A 5,075-nucleotide genomic window follows, 5' to 3' on the forward strand; every position below is an offset into this window, starting at 1 on the left:
AACCGACCATAGAGCAGACAACAACCGAAGGTCAACAATGGGTAAATACTGTTTAGCTTTAGCTTTGTAGCTTACTGGGGCCCGAATGGCCTAATGTGAGATTATGTCATCACTATGCGTCTGTCGTCTGTCGTCTTATACTATTTCAAAAATCATCTCCACTGAAACTACATGGCCAAATACCTTTAAACTTCAAATAAATGTTTCTTATGGTGTCTAGTTTATAAAATCTAAAGTTTTGATGCATCGACACACATGGGGTTAAATTGTTCAATTAAACAAGATCTGTCAATCCTGAAATTTTTCAGAGAATATAAAACCCCATTGTTGGGTTGCTGCCACTAAATTGGTAGTGTTAAGAAATTTTGCAGGTTTTTATTATTATCTTGACTATTATTATAGATAGATTTAAACACTAAACAGCAATAATGTTCAGCAACGTAAGATCTACAACAAATTTTTGCATTACCAAGATTGTCAATTGACCCCTTTATGGGTCATTGCCCTTTAAAACAATTTTACACAATTTGTTCATCAAGTTTGCTAATCTTCTCTGAAACTACTGCTCCAAATACCTTCAAACTTAAACCAAATGTTCTTTAGGGCATCTAGTTAATGAATTGTATCCGACGCGTTGATCCATCGACAAACATGGCGGCCATGGCTTAAAAAACAACAACTAAAGAACAAAATGCCGTTTTTGGTTTAAATCTCAGAACTAAAGTATTGAGAGCAAATCTGACATGAAATAAAAAATGTTTACGGGGATAAGATTTGTCAGCCCTGTAATTTTCGACATACCGAACAACCCATGGTTGGGTTGTTGCCACTAAATTTGTTATTTTAAGGACATTTTGCAGTTTTTGGCGATTATCTTGATTATTATTGAAGATAAAGATACACTGTAAACAGCAAAAATGTTCAGCATCTACAAAAAGTTAATATGACAAAAATTGTCAATTGACCCTTTAGGAGTTATTATCCTTTTAGAACAATTTAACACACATTGTTTATTTTTTTCACTTTAAAAATCTTTTCAAATGAATTTAGTATAATTTTTGTATTTATTTCCTTGTACGTCAAGAAGCATACACACTTTGACTAAAATAAAACATATTTGAAAAATGCATTTATTTGCTTTTTAAGAAAATATGACCGATACCAAGAACATATAAATGGCATGTTTAAGCCACTCATTAATATATATTGAAAAGTAAAAGTAATCATTGATGAAAGATTTAAGCCAAAAAATAACAGATGAGCGATTCAGGCTCTTGGGAGCCTCTTGTTTAATATTGGTATTGATTTGTACACCTTTTAGGCGTACATATGTATCCTCTAAACCGGTCTCTTGAAAGGGTTGTAATAACAAACGATGTGTTAATGTTTATTGCAACATTATCTTCTTCAGTGTAAATGTGACTAAAAGTAAAATCACAAGAATACTGAATTCAGAGGAAACTTCAAAACGGACAGTCCCTTATCAAATGGCGAAATCAAAAGCCCAAACGAATGGATAGCAACTGTCAAATTCCTGACTTGGTACAGGCATTTTCATGTGCAGAAAATAGGCCTGATTTATAGCCAGCTAGATTAGAATACACAAACTTACCATAGTACATTGACACAATGACGGGATGTGTAAATACAGAGCCACGTCATATATGTTACGCAGAGACATACACAGATTTATAGACAAAGCACATAGGAAAATGAAAGACTAGCAACGAACAAGTTTTAGAAGTATTCTAAATGGCATATAGACAATGCACATTGTCAAAACGAAAAACAAGGATACGAGAATATAATAAGAAACAATAATGACAGAATGTACAAGTACCACAAGTTTCTTTAAAATACCATTAAAACAAACATATATTTGACCAAGATGCACAAAAAGGCATATATAAAATGGAACAACCTCCTTCATTGGTTTCTCATTTTTGAATTTTATTTCTATAATGTAAGATCTACTGATATATAACGTCAGAATGTAAACGTCACACAGGTAGAGATATAAAACAATTCCGTTCAAAGTATGAAAATAATATAATTTATAGTTTTTAGGCGTATCCTCTGCAGAATGTAAATTAAAAGTTTAAATTTCCTTCTTGTCGCTTATCTATAGGTTAATTGTGTGTTCTTCTTAAAAGGAGAAAAGAGCCACAACATAGGGCATATAGGCAAAACATTAATGGCAATATGAAAGACCAGAATACAAAAATACAATAGTATACTAGCGAGTCAGAAAAACTATTTCACAAACGTATGTATGGTCACTGAGTAGTATCAACAAGGGCTAAAAAGCTATACTTCACTTTTGTCGACATTATTTATACTCTAAAGCAGATCTGAATCGACTAACCATTAATATCATTGACAACAGCATTTTATGGTCCAGGGAAAAGAGTCACACATATTTATAGTCTTTTTCCCTCCTGTGTATACTACTGTCATCCTTGTCAGTTTATTATCTCAATACTGTATGCCATATCCATTTAATGTAAATGTGTTTGTGCTAATAAATATTGTATATTGTTTAAAACGTGTGCATCCAATGGGATCAACAAAAAGATGTTGTTTAAATTAAGATGTGTTGCTTCATTTTTATATGCATACTACACACCCCAGTTGTAAACATGTAGTATGTATCTAGTTGAAAAGATTTCAATCTTGCGTTTTAACTTATTTGTATGAAATTCAGATTTCCATCTTACGTTTTAACTAATTTGTATGATTTCCATCTTACGTTTTAACTAATTTGTATAAAATTCAAGATTATTGAACTATTACTTAAAAGTAATGTTCGGTAAGTAATATGTATACAATAACTTCTCAGGATTGTTTTTACAAAGCATAGCTGGTGACGTCATTTTTAGCCAAGCTGCTGGTAGTGACGAATAAACTCATCATAGATACCAGGACTAAATTAATGATGTATGCTTTCTGAGGTGATTATTTTTTTTTTTTTTGAACTTATTATCTGTGAACAGTATCGCGCTCCCTAACGGACATTTTTTTCACTTGGGTTTACTATTGTTTAATACACGATGATCACTGCTGTACCTATAGTTGACTATACATAGTCATCAAAGGTAACAGGATTATAATTAAGTACGCCAGACGTGCGTTTCGTCTACATAAGACTCATCAGTGACGCTCATATCAAAATGTTTATAAAGCCAAACAAGTCCAAAGTTAAAGAGCATTGAGGGTCCAAAATTTTCAACAAAACTATATTATTTATTATGTCTGTTTAGTTCACGCATCATTGTAAATATAACGGAATTTGACGAAAATGTCAACAAAATTAGAGGTTTAGCGCTATAAAACCAGGTTTAATCCACCAGTTTCTACATTTGAAAATGCCTGTACCAAGTCAGGAATATGACAGTTCTTGTCACAGTCGTTTGAATTTCAGTGATAAATAAACAAAAAATAGAAAAAAAGTCGCTACACAGTCGTTTGAATTTTAGTGATAAATAAACAAAAAAATAGAAACGTTTGTGGTTCTTGTCCATTCGTTTTTGATGTGTTGTGTCATTTGAATTTGCCATGTGATTTTGGATTTTCCTCTGAGTTCAGGATTTTTGTGATTTACCCTGCCACGTCCACTCTGTGTTTTTTGTTAGATGTATTTCTGTTTTGAGTAACAATCTGACTATGCGATATGGGCTTTGCTCATTGTTGAAGGTCGTACGTTGATCTATAGTTGTTAATGTTTGTGTCATTTTGGTCTTTTGTGGATAGTTGTCTCATTGGCAACCATACCGCATCTTCTTTTTTGTATGATTAGTTAAGCCCTTTTCAACAAAATTTTCTAGCTTGTTCTCATGCTGTACTGTTAAACACGAGGTTATTGTCTTTTGTTTCTGATTTTTGTTTTTGTTAATAATTTTGTACTTAAATCAGGTCGCGATTATTTTTTTTCTCGTTTAAAATGTTTACATTATTCATTTCGGGGCCTTTTGATATAGCTTACTCTGTGGTATTGGTTTTACTTATTGTTGTATGGCATTACTCACGTAAATTGTTATCCCAAGGTTTTTTTAAGACGTCTTTACTTTAAATCCGTTGGCTATGTTCTGATTGTTACTTTTGTCTAGGAAAATGATTTTTTTAGTAGTTTCTTGTGGCTTTGAACAAGCTTTAAGAAACTGCTGACTCTTTGTTTCGAAGGTTGTGTCGTTAATTTTCTTTTTGATTTTTTTTATATGGTTCGATTTTATGAGTAGCAATTTACAACTGATTTTTACAGTTTGTTTTTATGCTCTTATGTTGTGCATTTGCACCATGGTCCGAGGTTTGGGTAGTGTTGAGCGCTCTCAAATGGTTTAAGCCGTTCACATTCTAAATGTATCTGTCCTTAGCCAGTATCCTGTAATATAGTGGTTGTCCTTTGCTGTTTGCTATTTTTTTTGTTTTTTTTTCTATTATTGCTTTGTCTTTAGGCTGATGGTTTTTCATTTTAAACTGTTTCATAATTGTTTTACTCATAATTGAAAGGCGTACGGTAATCTACAGTTGGTTTTTATTCAGTGCCATTCCTGTTCTAGTTTTTATGCACCTTTTGTTTGTCCATATGAAATTTTTAAAATACCACTGTTTAAAGACCTCCTATAAAACTGATTTAATCCTTCGGTAACTTGTGTCGTTGGGTTGCAGCTATCTCATTGGTTTATACAAACAAAACAAAAATATTCGTATGCATAAGTACTAAATCTGCCATTTATCTTGATTAATGAAAGAGATACCTTTTTTCTTTTCTTTTTTTTCTGATGGAAAACGCATAACCAATTACCAAAAACATAAGACAATACCAAAGCCTAACGAAACTTTAAACAATTAAAAAAAAGTCAGAAGCGACTCACTTCAAAAGAAAACCAACAATTAATACCACTTGATCTAGAAACTTCAAGCATGTCTTGGTACAAATATTTCCTTACAAGGACATTAATTGCATTCAACAACTTTTTTTTTAATTTTTTCCAACGTGATAATACTATTGGTTTCAATTGTCAGTCACAACAGCATTGTCTAGCCGAAGTTTCTGTATATAAAATAACAGTCTGGAA

This window comes from Mytilus trossulus, chromosome 3 (genome assembly GCF_036588685.1).
Source record: "Mytilus trossulus isolate FHL-02 chromosome 3, PNRI_Mtr1.1.1.hap1, whole genome shotgun sequence".
NCBI lineage: Eukaryota > Metazoa > Mollusca > Bivalvia > Mytilida > Mytilidae > Mytilus > Mytilus trossulus.